The sequence below is a fragment of the Oncorhynchus keta genome, chromosome 28, assembly GCF_023373465.1.
Source record: "Oncorhynchus keta strain PuntledgeMale-10-30-2019 chromosome 28, Oket_V2, whole genome shotgun sequence".
In the NCBI taxonomy this organism is placed as follows: Eukaryota; Metazoa; Chordata; class Actinopteri; order Salmoniformes; family Salmonidae; genus Oncorhynchus; species Oncorhynchus keta.
This window is the reverse complement of record NC_068448.1, coordinates 18999630-19019419: the sequence shown is the minus strand read 5'-3', so window position 1 is coordinate 19019419 and position 19790 is coordinate 18999630. Positions and strand designations below refer to the sequence as shown.

The 19790-nt window shown below is 42.6% G+C and overlaps 1 pseudogene; it reads right to left on the bottom strand.

Moving 5' to 3' along the window:
• The window catches only part of LOC118380495 (membrane-associated guanylate kinase, WW and PDZ domain-containing protein 3-like), a 311983-nt pseudogene that overhangs the window by 14893 nt on the left and 277300 nt on the right, over positions 1-19790 (bottom strand).

Sequence of the window (19790 nt, the reverse complement as noted above, 5' to 3'; positions counted from 1 at the left end):
ATATATGCTAGAGAGAACCAGTGATATAATAATAATAATATATGCTAGAGAGAACCAGTGATATAATAATAATAATAATATAATATGCTAGAGAGAACCAGTGATATAATAAGAATAATAAATGCTAGAGAGAACCAGTGATATAATAAAAATAATATATGCTAGAGAGAACCAGTGATATAATAATAATAATAATATAATATGCTAGAGAGAACCAGGGATATAATAACAATAATAAATGCTAGCGAGAACCAGTGATATAATAATAATATAATATGCTAGAGAGAACCAGTGATATAATAATAATAATATAATATGCTAGAGAGAACCAGTGATATAATAATAATAATATAATATGCTAGAGAGAACCAGTGAAATAATAATAATAATATAATATGCTAGAGAGAACCAGTGATATCTAAAGAGTATTCTTAGCAGAAGAGTTTACATACTTAAGACTGATAAGCAGACAGCCTTCCTCTCTCTCTCCCTTTATTTACAGAGACCTACCTCACCCTGGCATGGGTTATATCCTTCCTGTTTGGCCCTGTCCGGGGGTGTCCTCGGATGGGGCCACAGTGTCTCCTGACCCCTCCTGTCTCAGCCTCCAGTATTTATGCTGCAGTAGTTTATGTGTCGGGGGACTAGGGTCAGTTTGTTATATCTGGAGTACTTCTCCTGTCCTATTCGGTGTCCTGTGTGAATCTAAGTGTGCGTTCTCTAATTCTCTCCTTCTCTCTTTCTTTCTCTCTCTTGGAGGACCTGAGCCCTAGGACCATGTCCCAGGACTACCTGACATGAGGACTCCTTGCTGTCCCCAGTCCACCTGGCCATGCTCCTGCTCCAGTTTCAACTGACCTGAGCCCTAGGACCGTGCCCCAGGACTACCTGACATGAAGGCTCCTTGCTGTCCCCAGTCCACCTGACTGTGCTGCTGCTCCAGTTTCAACTGTTCTGCCTTATTATTATTCGACCATGCTGGTCATTTATGAACATTTGAACATCTTGGTCATGTTCTGTTATAATCTCTACCCGGCACAGCCAGAAGAGGACTGGCCACCCCACATAGCCCGGTTCCTCTCTAGGTTTCTTCCTAGGTTTTGGCCTTTCTAGGGAGTTTTTCCTAGCCACCGTGCTTTTACACCTGCATTGTTTGCTGTTTGGGGTTTTAGGCTGGGTTTCTGTACAGCACTTTGAGATATCAGCTGATGTACGAAGGGCTATATAAATAAATTTGATTTGATTTGATTTGATGTGTTAGAGATGCATGAGAAGGAGGAAGGTCTTTACTTGAGAAGAGAGAAAATTGGGAAAGGGGAAATGAGGAAAGATCCAGGGTGAAACCACACGGTGAGCAGAGCAGAGCAGAGTGAGAGGGTTAGGAAATGAGAGGGGAATTATAGGTGCTGTAGTAATGGATTAAAAGTCCAACACAGGTCATCTGGTTTAAACAGGAAGATCTAATACTGCCACACCATCCACTGTTAATCCTTCCCTTCCATCCCCTTCTCTTCAGGATGGGCCATGTAGTGCTGTGTGTGTGTGTGTGTGTGTGTGTGTGTGTGTGTGTGTGTGTGTGTGTGTGTGTGTGTGTGTGTGTGTGTGTGTGTGTGTGTGTGTGTGTGTGTGTGTGTGTGTGTGTGTGTGTGTGTGTGTGTGCGTCCGCTCCTGTACCTGTCAGTGTGGCTGGCAGGCTGCTGGCCCATAGCTCTGTGCTGTGCTGCAGGGCTCTGCTTGGCTGAACTGGTTTCAGATGCAGGGCCACTGTTCTCTAAAAGAACACAGAAGACATTCAGTATGGAATGTCATGCAAACTAACATTTCATCCTCTCCAACCTTTCCTTTTTCACTTTATCTAGCAATATCAAAATAACAAAAACTGAAAATGCAAGAATAACACATTTAGTAGTTCCCCATTCCACAGTAAACATGTAAAAAAATACTACATAATCCCATATCAAGTAAGGCTCCATTTCCCAGAGTGCAGTGTGTCTGTGGAAGGTCTCACCATCCTCTGGCACCACAGTGAGGGTGACAGTGTTGCCGGCCTCCTTGATGAGTTGGACGATGTCGTTGTGGGACAGTTCCATGATGGACTGGGAGTTGACCGCTGAGATATGGTCGCCCACCTTCAGCTGACCGCTACGGTCTGTGGGGCTGCCCTCGATGATGCGACCAATCTTGTGAGGGATAACTGAAGCATCAGAGAGTGAACGAGACGACAGGACCATTTAGCTCCGCTCTGTCAGGAACTACTGCAGATGGTACTTGTAAAGCAGTTATGGTTTTTCATTGTACCAAACTGGTTATTCATTGTATCAAAGCAGTATTGGCTCAGTGTTGTCAGGGTTAGGGGAGGTTTGGTCGGGGTAGGCCGTCATTGTAAAATAATAATTTGTTCTTAACCGACTTGCCTAAAGGTAAAAATAATTTGAAAAAAAACAAGTATTCAATAAGCTAAATAAAGCTTTAATTCTAATTTTTGACAATTTCAACCAAACACAATTTGAAAGTATTTATATTGTCCTTTGTCAACTCCCTCATAGGAAGTACTTCATGTTCTTTACGTATAGTGAACCTCACTACTCCATGCCTCCTGTCTGTACCATTAGTTCAGTGTACACACAAACTCAAGTATTGATAGACAGAAAGACAGGGAGAGACAAAAGGAGTGACAGAAAGAGAGAGAGATGGCATGCTGCGTGGCTCAATACCGTGCTCTGTGTGTTACCCAATCAGTAATGACAAGAGATTAAACAGCTTGGAAAGACCAATTATGCAAAAACAAAGCTATTTTCTCTACTTGAAATAAGAGGCATTGAAAATAGTCTACATTGTGATTGAGTGGAATACAAGCATGGAGGTTATGTGTTGTATTGGAGGGAACTGTCTCTAAATTGCCAAACAACATCATCCATACAGAGTTGGAGTAGAGTTGGAATATATCTCACCTCCGGGAGGAGGCTTGTTCTTGGAGGTAAGGATGACGAAGCCAAAGCCTTCATTGTCTTTGCGTTGCAGGGTGACGTCGTAGCATTCTGGTTGGTGGGGGGAGCTGGCTGTAGGGACCTGGATGCGGGGCAGCTTGGGGGAGCCATTGACCAGGGCTGGAGCCACCTGCTGCTGACCACTACCACCATCCTCCTCTCCACTGCCCTCTGATCACACACAGAGAAAAATAGTTTTATATGGGTTCAGTTGGGATAACTTACTGTCTACATTATATTCATGTAATTGTCGGGTTGTTTATGGTCTCTCTCTCACAGCCATTCTTATGAAAGCTCAAAGGTATGAGTTCATTTTATTGGTCATTTTACACGTTCCAACCTAAATTTTACTTCCTCCGAAAGACACACATACATCAGTAGAGGCTGGTGAGAGAAGCTATAGGAGGAAGGGCTCATTATAATGGCTGGAATGTAATTCATGGAACGGTATCAAACACATCAAACATATGGAAACCACGTTTGACTCCGTTCCATCCATTTCATTCCAACCATTATAATGAGTCCATCCTCCTATAGCTCCACCCACCAGCCTCCATTGACATACATATACAGGTTTTGGAGAGCTGTGGGGGGTTGCCTCACTGAGCACCCAGGGAGCTGTTGTTGTGGGGGGTTAAGTTCCTTGCTCAAGGGTACAACGACAGGCAATGGCATGTAGGATTTGATACTAGCAAGTCTCCAGTTACGAGCTCACTTCTCGCCAGATATTTTCCAGACGGATTGCTGACTTGCCTCTCTAACCGGTAAGCTTTCTGCCGCCTCTTAAAGTTGTTTATAATGCTCAGTTTAGGCCACCAATGATTCATTTTAGGCTGTATCAATGTCATACTAGTGTTCATTATAAAATGAACCCCACAATTACAGTATAGAAAGACTCACTGATGTGTGTTTGGCATATCTGTGCACAGAATAGGAAAGTCAATTCTGCCTCAGTCAATCTTTCATGTGTAGCCTATGTGTTGGTTTTCTTGAATCTTTGTCTTGTCAAATCATGCTTTGATTTCAACCACAAAGAGTATATGATTGATGCTTAATTTCCTCCAGTACGATCATGTCTGTCATTCAAAGCAATTTCAAAAGTTCTCTCTCTTGTCATAGAAACGTATTTTCTTTGTGTAAACAAAGCTGCTGTATACTGCGTGGGCTTCAGTCTGTCAGGACAGAACAGCACTCATCTTGTTTTCTGTGTGCCATGGAAATCTTCTCCTCCAACTGGATCTGATTCCACAGCACTTCACACAATTATCAGCACTTTTAGAAGAGATGCATAAACACTCAAACACAAATTTCTCTTTATTTCTCAATCGTTCTCTCCTCTCAAAGCCAACGGTCTACTCACACTCACAGTCACACCCAGCCACTCACATACCTGTATGTGCCAATTTCCTGCGGACTGTCAGCATGACCTGTCCATTGCGGGCAGCGTTGGTCATCAGCTCCAGCACATGCTTGTGAGACTTGCCCTTGACTGGCACCCCGTCGATACACATGAGTTCATCACCTGCCCGAAGACGTCCGTCCTTCTCTGCCGCACCGAGGGGCACGATGGCACCAATGTACACCTGGCGCAGGGAGAGAGGCAGGTATGATGACATTTATTTAAGACACTCAAACACAGGGGGATAACTTTAACCTGATTTAGAGCCAGTTTCCCAGACCCAGATTAAAAAACATGGTCAATGGGGGTAGCCCATTTAAAGCACTATTAACTCTACTACTAGGCTTAACCTAGTTCCGGGAAAGCAGCCCACAGTGTGCCCAGAGTTTTAAAACGTCTTAGGGATAGCCCCCTTTTTTTCAATTTTCACCTAAAATTACATACCAAATCTAAGTGCCTGTAACTCAGGCCCTGAAGCAAGGATATGCATATTATTGGTACCATTTGACAGGAAACACTTTGACGTTTGTGGAAATGTGATTTGAATGTAGGAGAATATAACATAATAGATCTGGTAGAAGAAAATAAAATAAAATAAAAAAGTTTTTTTTCTATCTCCATCTTTGAAATGCAAGAGAAAGGTCCCAATTCTAGCCATCACTCTGGTTGTAATTCTGATGGTATCCACAAGATGGCAGCAGTGTATGTGCAAAGTTTCACACAGGTAACTTGAAGTATGAGCGTTCTTCATTACATTTAGTGTGAAGTCAGTGGTCCTTCTGTGGCTCAGTTGGTAGAGCATGGCGCTTGTAACGCCAGGGTAGTGGGTTCGATTCCCGGGACCACCCATACGTAGAATGTATGCACACATGACTGTAAGTCGCTTTGGATAAAAGCGTCAGCTAAATGGCATATATTATAAGTCACCCAGGTACATATGGGCAAATCGTGAAGCAGACATTTGCATTCATATTACCTTTTTCTGCAATAATATCGTCAAATCTGTATACTTGGACTTTTATTTAGCTTTTCCAGTATTAGTAGCCATATTATAAGCTCCACATTTGCAAAACAATCAGTTTTCATAACATAATTTTGAATATTCTTATCATTTTTGTCCAAAAGGAAAAGGCATGCTGTCGCAAAAGGTTAGCACCTACATTTTGTGACAGACACAGGGTTTACACCCGTAAAGCCCAGCTCATTGGCTATCTAGATAGCTTTGTTTGACCCCGATTGGTGCTTATTTGACAAAGTTAGAGTCGTTCAAGTGAAGACTGCCCGCGTCATCGGCGTGCAATGAAGGCGTCGCTCTCTGACCAAATATGGTGTCCTATAGGATATACTACACCCCTAATGATATAGTGAAGTCTTGTTACGTTCTAGGATCTCTGAGGAATACATACAAACGTGATTGAATTCGTTGAACCCATGTTTAGGGTGAGATTTTCACAGATTCCTTTCTTTGTAAATTGAACGAGTGGAAATACAAAATTGATCGTCCAATATGGACCTTTTTAGGATATGAAAAAGGATTTTATCTAACAAAACAACACTTCATGTAATCTCCGGGACCCTTTGGATGATAAATCAGAGCAAGATTTCATATTGTAAGTACACATTTCACCTTCAGAGGGGAATTTATCAAACCTATCGCTGTGAAAACAGTGTTTTGCTGTTAGGAGCTCTCCTCAAACAATAGCATGGCATTTTCTCGCAGTAATACCTACTGTAAATTGGACAGTGCAGTTATATTAACAAGAATTTAAGCTTTCAGCCGATATAAGACACTTACATGTACAGACATTTGTTGTATGTACAGACATTTGCACTGCATGATTTACAACTGTCCCGTTGATGGGATGCCGATGCCTAAGAAGTTTTAATGCTGGCTGAACCAGGATAGAGCAGTCTCTCTGGGTGGAATGTATGCACACATGACTGTAAGTCGCTTTGGATAAAAGCGTCTGCTAAATGGCATATATTATTATTATTATTATTACTTACGGGCTGATCTGGCCCCTCTCCTCCTAAGACTCGGAAACCAAAGCCCGACTCCTGGTTCCTCTTGATGAAGACATCTAGGTCCTTGGTGTTGGGGGCTGGATAAACAGGGAAAGACAGGGAGAAGGACACAATGGGTTAACTCACTATTGTTAGTGAAGAATAGCCAGATACTGTGCAGTGGAATGATAAGACTTGGACAATCTGCTAAGTAATATCAGTCTGACAGGTGGAAAATGTGAACTTACAGTATGATGTGAAGTCTCTTGTGACAGACTGAACATTTAAAAGAACCAGCCAAGCAGAGTGTTGTGAGAGACTGGATAGAGACTGTCCGTCAGTCAGGTCAGATGGGTTTGTGTATACTCACGTTTGCTGTCCAGCAGGGCCTTGGACTTGAGGTAGAGTTCTGAGGGGTCAGGCTTGGGGGAGGCTGAGTGGATGCTGTTGGGGGAAAAGGGAAGGGGCTGTGGGGCGGGGGTCAGGGCTGGCTCTGCGGTGCTGAGGGTCTCTGTGCTGGTTGTCATCTCCTTCTCCTTTCTCTCCTGCCTCTGCTGAGACATGGGAGCAGTGCACTGCAACACAATAAACAAGATGATTAAATTAAAACTATGTTTTTTATTCATATCACGGTTTTAACATAGACAGTATAGAATAACCTACAACTCAGACACTGAGTGTAATAGTGTTGGATTTAGGAAGAGTTACCTTTCTTCTGTAACCCCAAACTACACTAAGGAGTTTTCCCCCAAGTGTCTACAGTGCTGGTCTTAACTCTATTAACACAGTCCCTTTATAAAGCTGAATGTTAATACTTCCACTGAGCCAAAGCCTTAGTTATATATCTCAATATAAGGCTTTGTCTGCACTGATTCTGAGCCGTGTACAAAGGCTTGTTGCTGACCAAGTAGACTTCTCTAGTCTGTTGTTCAGAGAAGGCAGCCCTCTAAGAATGCATCTGCTGGGCTCTAGGAACAGAACTATTGAACATGGCTTAAAACCTCTTTGGGATAGGGGGCAGCATTTTCACTTTTGGATAAATAGTGTGCCCAATTTCAACTTCCTGCCCTCATGCCAAGAATATAAGATATGCATATTAAGTTCCTAAAACTGTTTTAATCATGTCTGTGAGTATAACAGAACTTATGTAGCAGGCAAAACCCCGAGGACTAACCATTCAGAATTATTTATTTTTGAGGTTACTGTCTGTTCATTGAGTTCTCATGGGGAAACGATATTTCTTAGGCACTAGTTTGCACTACCACTTCCACTGGATGTCACCAGTCTTTGGAATTTGGTTGAGGTTATTCCTTTGTGCAATGAAGAAGTACGGCCAACTTGGAAAAGGGTAACGCTGTTGAGAGTTGGCCAAAACTTGAAAAGTGGTGTTAGTTTCCTCTCGTCCTCTATTGAAAATAGACAGACCCGTCTTCAATTTGATCGATTATTAATGTTTAAAAATACCTAAAGTTGTATTACAAAGTATTTTGAAATGTTTTGGCAAAATTTACAGGTACCCTTTGAAATATTTTGTAGTGACTTTGCGCAAATTGGAAGCTGTTTTTTTCTGGATCAAACGCGTCAAATAAATGGACATTTTGGACATATATGGACGGAATGAATCAAACAAAAGGACCATTTGTGATGTTTATGGGACATATTGGAGTGCCAACAAAAGAAGCTCATCAAAGGTAAGGCATGATATATATTTTATTTCTGCGTAGCGCCTGCAGGGTTGAAATATGCTACTCTCTTTTTTTACTGTTGTGCTATCATCAGATAATAGCTTCTTTCGCCGAAAAGCCTTTTTAAAATCTGACATGTTGGCTGGATTCACAACGAGTGTAGCTTGTATTTAGTATCTTACATGTGTGATTTAATGAAAGTTTGTTTTTATATAATTTTATTTGAATCTGGCGCTCTGCATTTACCAGCCAGGATGGTAAGTAGCTGTTTGCCAGGAGCACATTCACACACCCCAGTCAGCCGGTTGCCTCCAAAAATAACACCATTGTGTGTGTGTGTGTTTTTGGCTCGCAACTCGTGTTAGCTCTTTGAATAATTCTCTCTACAGCAGACGACTCTGCTTGCTGGTGGAGGAAAGAAACTAAGACAAAGTTATATCACAATTGTTTTAATAATTAATCTCCTGTCTGGTGTTTAAAAGCGCTGTGTTTCTGTCTCTGTTCCTAGACTCACTTGACACTTTCTACAGTATCTGTCCCAAATGGCACTTTTCCCTCCTACATAGTGCACTACTTTTGACCAAAGCCCTATAGGCCCTGAACAAAAGAAGTGCACTATATAGGGAAGGCGCAATTTGGGACACAGGGGCTCTCATTAGAATCCCCTGTAGAGGCCAAGGGGAGAGAGTCTCTGTGAGAGAGGAGAGAGTGAGGAGAGAGAGTCTGTGAGAGGAGAGAGTCTCTGTGAGAGAGGAGAGAGTCTCTGTTAGAGAGGAGGGAGTGAGGAGAGAGTGAGGAGAGAGAGGAGAAAGTCTCTGTGAGAGAGGAGAGAGCGTGAAAGAGGACAGCAGGAGGAGGAGAGGAGAAGGAGCAGGGTAATTAAAAGCATTTCTTTTAACTTACAGGTTTTAGAGACTTCACGGGAGATGTCTGACCTGGGGGCGGAGAGAGGGAGAGAGATAAAAAAAATAGAAAGATGACTCAATACAGTAGAAGAAGAGCATTTACTATGGAGGACATATTGGGTGACTGGGTTATTGTGATGGAGGTCTGATAGATTATTATACATCTCTGTTTCCCCACACCAATGACCCTGTTCTGCTGTAAAACAGTACATTCTCATTCATCATACAAGATGACTGTTTCCCCTAGACACACACTCTGCCCTACATAATGATTGGTAAACATGACAGCCCCATACATCTCTATATCCTCTCCCTGTTCTACTCTCTGATACTAAACGCCAGCAGGATCATGGTTCAACTTGACCAGTAGGTGGTATTATGCTCAAACAGCAGCGTGGGAAGGATCTCTGACGTCAAAACAGAGAAAGGGTTAACCTTGTAATTTATTCTCCCCACCTGTTGCTACCATTACACAGTAAGACACTCCATTCAGATAATCAGCATTAGACCTACCACCCTCATCGAAAGAAGCCCATTGACCATGAAAAGAAGCCGAGTGACCATGAAAAGAATCCCAGTGACCATGAAAAGAATCCCAGTGACCATGAAAAGAATCCCAGTGACCATGAAAATAACCCCAGTGACCATGTAAAGAATCCCAGTGACCATTAAAAGATGCCCAGTGACCATCAAAAGAAGCCCAGTGGTGTATATCTGTTTGACACACCAAAAATACTAACGGTCTTGATGAAAATGTAATCAGTTAACAATAATTTAAATGTTATGTTCATATTTGTCATTTTATACACTGTACTATGTTTTGTTTATGCATACATGTGTATAGATGATGTAACACATTCTAGATGACGCCTGTACCATTTTTGACTAGGATTGTTTTTAGTTTCTCAAAACTCTATTTAAGTGATCCACAATGTGTATTATTGTATCATTGTGGTGAGACCTCCTGATGACCCTCTTAGGGCTGAGATCCCGTTAACGGGATCGATATGACAACAACCAGTGAATACCAGGGCGCCAAAATCAAAACAACAAAAATCTCATAATTAAAATTCCTCAAACATACATGTATCTTATACCGTTTTAAAAGGTAATCTTGTTGTTAATCCCACGACAGTGTCCGATTTCAAATAGGCTTTACATCAAAAGCACCACAAATGATTATGTTAGGTCAGAGCCATATCACAGAAAAACAGCCATTTTCCATTTTCCAGTCACAAAAATCAGAAATAGAGATAGAATTAATCACTAACCTTTGATGATCTTCACCAGATGACACTCATAGGACTTCATGTTACACAATACATGTATGTTTTGTTCGATAAAGTTCATATTTATATAAAAAAATCTCAGTATATATTGGCGCGTTATGTTCACTAGTTCCAAAAACATCCGGTGAGAGCCACATCAATTTACAGAAATACTCATTATAAATGTTGATAAAAATACAAATGTTATCCAGGGAAATATAGATATACTTCTCCTTAATGCAACCGCTGTGTCAGATTTCAAACAAACTTTACAGAAAAAGCAAACCATGCAATAATCTGAATACGGCGCTCAGAGACCCAACAAGCCGAAAAGATATCCTCCATATTGTGCAGTCAACAGAAGTCAGAAATAATGTTATAAATATTCACTTACCTTTGATGATCTTCATCAGAATGCATTCCCAGGAAACCCAGTTACACAATAAATGTTTGATTTGTTCTATAAATCCTCTTATGGATCATGCACATTTTCGCAGCTTTTTGTTTAAAATCGAGCAACTTTTCAAAGTCCTGCTACTCATGCCAGGAATATAGTATATGCAAATTATAAGTATGTGTGCATAGAAAACACTCTGAAGTCTCTAAAACTGGTTAAATCATGTCTGTGGCTATAACACAACGTGTTTAGGAGTAAAAATCCCTCGAAAAACTGTTCTCCAAAAACACAAAAAATATATTAATCCGCCAGTCAATGTAGTGTTTAAGGCGACTGCAAATACATGAAGCTGTTATGTAAACGCCTACAGCTTCCACACGATGTCGCCAGTGCTGGCATTTCGAGCAGACTTAATCCTTGGTTGTATGACGTTTTACCCTTTCCTGTTTCAGTCTCTCAACACAACGTTATTAAAATAGAAAAGATGGCCGCTGATTTCTAGACTAGCTGCTATCGAATACAGATCGCCCCGTGATGAATTGTATAGATTATTAACGTTTATTAATACCTAAAGTTGGTTTAGAAAAGTAGTTTGAAGTGTTTTGTAAAAGTATATAGGCACATTTTGTCATTTTAAAAAGTGACGTTGCGTCTTGTAAAAGGGAATATTCCTGGATCAGACCGGTCTTCAGAAAATGACATTTTGGCTATACAATGACGGATTTAATCGGGAAAAAGACCCAATTGTGATGTTTATGGGATATATAGGAGTGCCAAGAAAGAAGCTCATCAAAGGTAATGACTGTTTTATATTTTATTTCTGCGTTTTGGGTAGCGCCGGCTACCGCAAAATCTGTCGTTTTAGGTGACGTTGCAGTACTTTGGGGGTGCATGCTATCAGATAATAGCTTCTCATGCTTTCGCCGAAAAGTATTTTACAAATCTGACTTGGTGGATAGATTCACAACGAGTGTAGCTTTAATTCAGTACCTTGAATGTGTGTTTTAATGAAAGTTTGAGATTTATCAAAAACTATACGTGGCGCTCTTGAAATTTCCGCTGATTTGATCCCGACAGCGGAACCCACTCCCTAAAAAGATAACGTCCATAATTTATGTCCAAATAGCTACTTTTGTTAGCGCGTTTGATAAACAAATCAAAACTCACGAAGTGCGTTGACTAGTTGCAGACGAAATTTCAAAAAGTTCCGTTACAGTCCATCGAAACAGGTCAAACGATGTATAGAATCAATCTTTAGGATGTTTTTTAACATAAAACTTCAATAATGTTCCAACCGGAGAATTCCTTTGTCTTCAGAAAAGCAAAGGAACGGGAGGGGAGCTACCTCTCATGTGAATGCGCGTGACCAGCTCATGGCTGCTGGCAGACCTCTGACTCATTCCCCTCTCATTCAGCCCCTCTTCACAGTAAAAGCCTCAAACAAGTTTCTAAAGACGGTTCACATCTAGTGGAAGGAAGCCTTAGGAAGTACAAGATGACCAATATCCCACTGTATCTTCAATAGCGGAGTTGAAAATCGACCAACCTCAGATTTCCCACTTCCGGGTTGGATTTTTTTCTAACTCTTCCACAACACACAGGTAGCAGTCACCAGTCAGCACCTTTTCATTGACCATGGTGAACATTCCCATAGGTATTACCAGTACCCCCCAGGGGAAGCACCCTTTAGTGAGCTGGATAGTGCTTGGAGCCAACCCAGCAGGCAAGTTCCTGTTCTCCCTCTCTATGGCTGTCAGTGGTGGAGAGCTGCTGTTACCCCCTGGTCATAGACCCAAGGCTCTATACCTCAGCCCTTAGGTGACCTCCTGATGACCCTGCCAGCCCCTCCACCAGTATCCCCTCATTCTCTCATGGAGGAGTCAACAGTATAACCTGATCCTGCTCACTCGCTCAGGCCTCCTTAGGACAAGTCAGGAGTTGGCACACAACACATCTCTGGCTGAACATACTGCTTCTTGACTCATTCAAATTTTTCGGTTTTTAAACAACTAATGGACCGACGTCAGTTCAATTACTTGAGCTCAATGTGCAGTTTCTTTAGAGATAAATCAGATCAAGCCTGAATTGTGCAATGTATTATAAAGTTGTAGTTTCCAACAGCCCAATCATCTACATGTTTAGCTCAGAAAATGTGGTAATAAACCACAATGACCATAATCTCTTCCGCTCTCGCTTAAATTTGTCCGGTCTGTGCAGAGCAAGACATGGGGACTGAGGGAAGAGAGAACGCTGGATGGAGAGAAATAGAAAGCGGTTGCTTCGTGAGCCTGAAAATATGTGATCTAAGTGATTGATAGTTGGTATTCAGCAATCATAAAAGTAATTATTTACTTTGAAGAACTACTAAAGTAGAGATTTTGTCAGATGTTATAGACAGCTGCTATATAGAGATGACTTGGAATTAAATAATAAAGTCATCAAATAAAACAAATATTGAATTAAAGTAAAGCAATGTAAATAAATGCTGGTTAATAAGTGGTAATCAGTAATGGCCAGTCACTACTATTATGGGACTTTTATTCATATTTTTTTTCTGTGTTGTTACATCATTCAACCCAAATAATGCATTTAATGTCTACATTTTTTAACCAAAACCGAATTAGGACTCTTCAGAGCACACGTCATTAGGTGAACATACCGTATCTTCACCATTACTCTCCACTTCACAAAATGTCAGACTGCCTGCCATTGAAGTCTGAGCTGAGAGATAACTACTAGTGCTGGAAAATGCCAGGTACCTCAAAATACAAGATCATCGATACGATATGCATTGCGATTCTCACTATTCTATATGTATTGCGATTAGATACTGTGATTTTATTGCAATTTGATGTTCCAATTCAAGAGTCATGAGAAAATGAGATTTGACCAGCCATGGAAAAAGTGCTAAAAAACAAATTGGCTCCACATTTAAAAAGAAGATGGAGAACAAGCTATGAATACTGGAATGTGTGCAGGTACAGAAAATTGCAAAGAATATTGCAATATTGTTAAAACAATACGATATATCGTCAAAAATAATATACAACCCCCCCATCATGAATCACTACCTAGCCAAACACGACAGTTGTCTGAATATATCTTGCGTTAGCATACCCTTCTCATCCTCCCTCTCCTCCTCCTCCTCCTCCCTCTCATCCTCCCCCCTCCTCTCCGGTCAAGATGCAGAGGTGCAAATGGGAAATGGATAGTGGATCGATAGTGGGATAGACTAGAGCATGAAATTGCTTTATTAAACGGTGGGTGGCTCTGGGGCTGGCTTCTGGGAGGGCTGAACGGCCATCTAACATACTTCCTCTATGAACTACTATTACCACATCTTCACAGCAGCATGACCCAGTCAGACTATGGTGGAAGCAATCAGTTTGGTCTGGCAGCTCCTCTGAACACAGGTATGTTGACTGGGATGAAGGCATGCACTGCCACACTCCTATCATAACAACGCTGATTACCAGGGCCTAAGGCAGTAGTTCCCAACCAGGCGTAGGACACCGACTCTAGGGGTACTTGACCTATCCACAGGGGTACTTGAGAAGACTCATGAGACCATTGGCCTACTGGTCAAATTAATATGAAGGGGTACTTCCGGGGTACTCCGGGCAGAGCAATATTCAGTTGGTGGTACAGTAACCAAAACAAAGGTGGGCAACCACTGGTCTACGGCAAGCCCATAAACTACTGCAAAGAGGAAGCAGTTTTGTGAAACACATCTTAGTGACACTCTTATGACTGTCTCAACTGAACACCAGAAATGACCTTGCTCAAGGCGTACACTGTCTAGTATAGACTGAGAGAAAGTGCATATTGCATCGGAGAAGCAGCTGTAATGCAGAGCTTTATAATATCATAACGGATATGTCTGTCTCACCCCCTCTGAGAACTAGCACGTTGACCTCGCTCCCCACAGGTAGGTCTTTCAGGATGTCCACCACCTGGGAGTGGCTCATTGTCTGGACATTCTGACGGTTGATCTCCTTGATTACATCACCCTTTAGCAGGCCATGACACCACTGGGCATCCAGGATCATCTTCACCTGGGATTACATTGGTTAGGTTACATTACATTTGATTACATTGTATTGGATTAGTTTAAACTACATTAAATTAGATGAAAGTACATTTGTTAAATCTTTACTGTAGGCTTCCTTATATATACCATTCATCAAGTTGTTACAACACCTACTACTACATAAGGCTTTATACAGAGGTGTTCTCTAGCTCAGTGGTTTACTAACTTCTTTGACCCTCGACCTGGTTGGTTCAAAGCTTGCGACCCCCACGCACAATCACTGCGCAAATGTAGCTCGTCATTACAGCGATAAACGGTGATGCATTTTCAAAACGCAAGATATAGAAATGTAATATATAGAAAAGCAGAAACACCTGCATTTTGAGATGAAAGTCATTAATGTTAGCGGTCAATACTAACTAGGGATATTATGTCACACTGTCCCTTCTGGAGTCCAGAGCAAGCAGGATCATAAGACCTACCTGTATGCAGCAGAGGTTACAGGATCATACAGCCTACCTGTATGCAACAGGGGTTGCAGGATCATACAGCCTACCTGTATGCAGCAAGGGTTATAGGATCATAAGACCTACCTGTATGCAGCAAGGGTTGCAGGATCATACAGCCTACCTGTATGCAGCAGGGGTTGCAGGATCATACAGCCTACCTGTATGCAGCAAGGGTTGCAGGATCATACAGCCTACCTGTATGCAGCAAGGGTTGCAGGATCATACAGCCTACCTGTATGCAGCAAGGGTTGCAGGATCATACAGCCTACCTGTATGCAACAGGGGTTGCAGGATCATACAGCCTACCTGTATGCAGCAAGGGTTGCAGGATCATACAGCCTACCTGTATGCAACAGGGGTTGCAGGATCATACAGCCTACCTGTATGCAGCAAGGGTTGCAGGATCATACAGCCTACCTGTATGCAGCAAGGGTTGCAGGATCATACAGCCTACCTGTATGCAACAGGGGTTGCAGGATCATACAGCCTACCTGTATGCAGCAGGGGTTACAGGATCATAAGACCTACCTGTATGCAGCAGGGGTTGCAGGATCATAAGACCTACCTGTATGCAGCAGGGGTTGCAGGATCATACAGCCTACCTGTATGCAGCAGGGGTTGCAGGATCATACAGCCTACCTGTATGCAACAGGCGTTACAGGATCATACAGCCTACCTGTATGCAGCAGGGGTTACAGGATCATAAGACCTACATGTATGCAACAGGGGTTGCAGGATCATAAGACCTACCTGTATGCAGCAAGGGTTGCAGGATCATACAGCCTACCTGTATGCAACAGGGGTTGCAGGATCATACAGCCTACCTGTATGCAACAGGGGTTGCAGGATCATACAGCCTACCTATATGCAGCAGGGGTTACAGGATCATACAGCCTACCTGTATGCAACAGGGGTTACAGGATCATACAGCCTACCTGTATGCAGCAGGGGTTACAGGATCATAAGACCTACATGTATGCAACAGGGGTTGCAGGATCATAAGACCTACCTGTATGCAGCAGGGGTTACAGGATCATAAGACCTACCTGTATGCAGCAGGGGTTACAGGATCATAAGACCTACCTGTATGCAGCAGGGGTTACAGGATCATAAGACCTACCTGTATGCAGCAGGGGTTACAGGATCATAAGACCTACCTGTATGCAGCAGGGGTTACAGGATCATACAGCCTACCTGTATGCAACAGGGGTTACAGGATCATAAGACCTACCTGTATGCAGCAGGGGTTACAGGATCATAAGACCTACATGTATGCAGCAGGGGTTACAGGATCATAAGACCTACCTGTATGCAGCAGGGGTTACAGGATCATAAGACCTACCTGTATGCAGCAGGGGTTACAGGATCATAAGACCTACATGTATGCAGCAGGGGTTGCAGGATCGTACAGACGGATGGAAAGCATGATCTGTCTGTAGCATTCTTCTTTCTCGTAATTCATTTGCCAGAATGTTACATCTTCATCCCATAAGTATTGACGGTAGTGCGATGTTACAGGTATCTTTAGAGACATGCAGTACCACCACCAAGGCATCTATATAATTATAACCCACCCAAACTAGGCCTATCTGAAGTATAAAAATGATCAATGAAATCACCAGGTAGCCTATATGTGGCAAAGATGAGTCCATAGGAATGTAGGTAGGCTACTCTGTTTTTGCCAGGCAAAACCGGAGAAAATTAATCTAGTGCTTTCTGATCACTAACCTGGATATGTGCGCCCGCCTTTGTGCACAAATGCTGATGACTGCTCATTGGTCAACAGTCAAAACGCACAACTTTTTGGTTCTGAAGCACTAATAAGATGTTTTTGAAACAAACATTTGGTGCAATGCCATAGGCTTATGTCAGTGACAAGATCGAATGAGCAAAGGTATAAATATAAAATACAAATGGTAGGCTATATGTATGAAAAATATATGTTTTTCTCCATTCAGTTTCACACTCGCAACCCGTCAAAACCTCATTGCACTATCTCACCCGACATGTGTTGATTGACAGTTTGCTGGTCCAATCAGAGGGCTGAGTGTTTCACTAGCCAATCTGTTGTTTTGCAAGCGCCATACTGTCTCTGTCTGCATGGAGAGTAATCCACAGAGTGTGCAACAAAATGAGTGACAAAACGTTACAAAACCAAAGTTGAGTCCCAAGTCAGGAGGCTCCAAGTCCAAGTCAAGTCTTTTTATTTTCTATCGAGTCTCAAGTCATCAAATTTGTGACTCGGGTCCAAGTCATCTGACTCGAGTCCACACCTTTGGCATTATAACACCAGTCATACATAAGGGGGGCTATGGTAAAGTGTTACCGGAAATTCATTCAATGCATTTTACCTTCTGGCCCAGGGGGCAGTCTGCAATGGCAAAGCCAAACCCTCCTGGCCCCTTCACCAGGGGTACACCCACCAGCTCCGGCTGCAACAGCGTGAGGTCTGGACCCTCAGGGTAGTGGCGCCCCCCGTTGGACATGGCTGGGACAGCTGTTGTCTGTCAATCAATCAATCAATCAATCAATCAATCAATCAATCAATTAAATCAAAATCACCCACATCTATTTATATAGCCCCTTTTTACATCAGCAGTTTTCACAAAGTGATTTTACAGTAACCCAGGCTAGACCCTGACAGCAAGCAAAAACACAAGCACAGTGGCCAGGAAAAACTCCCTAAAAGGAAGAAACCTAGGGAGGAACTGGTGGTACTGTACCTGTCTTGGGAGGGTGCCGTCTGGGCTGGTGACATAGTGTATCTCCTGGGGGTTAGAGGTCGAAAGTGAAGGGGTGGCTTCGGGAGCCAGGGCTGTGGATATGTCCCACGAGGAGACGTCGTCACTCCCACTGGGGTCCACAGGGAGGGGGTAACCCCGACACAGCACCATGTCCACGTACTGGTTGACTGGGATAGACTGGAACATCTGAACCACGTCAGCATGAGTCTTCCCCAGGACACACAGTCCGTTGATGTCCACGATGACGTCACCTGGTAGAGTAGAGGGAGAGGAGAGGAAGAAGTGAGAAGGAAGTGTCAGTATCAGCATTGGCAACTGTCTTTAAAATGGGAGTGTGCTGTGGTTAGTTGTGGCACTATACCCAGTCCACTAACACACAAATCAGTTTGCATAACGTTTAGCACAGACAGTTCCCGCATGAAGGCATCGTTGGTCAGGAGCTGAAATATGTTTCCTTGGAGTCTGCTCCATAAACAACTGCTTTGGGGTTGATGAATGAACAAAGAAGTAAGGTACAGCCTAACACTCTCTCCTTCCCCTCATCCTCCATCATTCCAGCCTGGGTGTATTAAGTCAGCTAGTCCCAGCCAGATCAATAAAGACTAGGAAAATGTGCTCAGCTTATCTCCAGCCAAAACAAAAACAGGAAACTCCCCACCACTAACTAGCTGGGAACAGTGGTGTAAAGTACTTAAGTAAAAAATACTTTAAAGTACTACTGTTTTTTGGGTTATCTGTACTTAACAATTTATATTTTTGGCAACTTTTACTTCACTTAATTCCTAAACAAAAGTATAGACTTTTTACTCCATATATTTTCCCTGACACCCAAAAGTACTCGTTACATTTTGTCAGGAAAATGATCCAATTCACACACTTATCAAGAGAACATACCTGGTCATCTCTACTGCCTCCGATCTGGTGGACTCACTAAACACAAACGCTTAGTTTGTAAATTATGTCTGAGTGTTGGGAGTGTGCCCCTGCATATCCGTCAATAAAAAATACAAAAATGAAAATTGTGCTGTCTGGTTTGCTTAAATAAAGGTAAAACCTTTTTTTTAATCAGCTTGCGGGGCAGCTAAGCCCTTGTGGGGCATTTAAGCCCTGAACGATGCCTGACAGGCAGCTCTGTCTCCCAGGCTCTTTGCCACGCCCATACCACAGCCAATCGCATGTAAGCAACAATGCAGCTAACTTTGCTAGCCTTGTGAGCAAGAGCGCTGCTAGCTAGTTAGCTAGGTAGTCTCGTTAGCTAGCTAGTTTGTTTTCTATTCTGGTCGTTAGCTTGCATATCTGATTCAGTATGTGTATGATTGTAAGGGGCACTTGTTTTATGGATGATATTTACATTTGAGTGGGTGAGCTCTATTCCTGACAGGCTGATCAGATTACATTTCGGGCTCAGAGCTTGATAAGATTCAATAGCAGCCTCAGAGGCTGATAAGTCAGGATTCTGCCTTGTAGTTTCATAGATGGGTTAGATAGATAAGGCACCCTCATCTGTATGCTCCATGGTTGCGAGCGCATCGTTTCTGTTGCTATACAACCAACACGTCTATAGGTAAAGTTCATTGCCGGCAGATTAGCAGCCAATGCATTATGTATATGATCAAGAGAGGGTGCGCTTTACTCCTGGCAAGCTGGTCAGATTCAATTGCCGCCTCAGAGGCTGATAAGTCAGGATGCAGCCTTGTAGGCTGTCTGCAAGGAGCCTTACATATGAAATAGCCTACAAGTCAGCCTCCTGATTTACAAGCCTCTGAGGCTGCTATTGAATCTGATCAGCTGCCAAGAATAGTGCTCTCCCACTCTGGATGATATGCATCAGCCTATAAAGCACTGACAGCTAATCTGCCAGC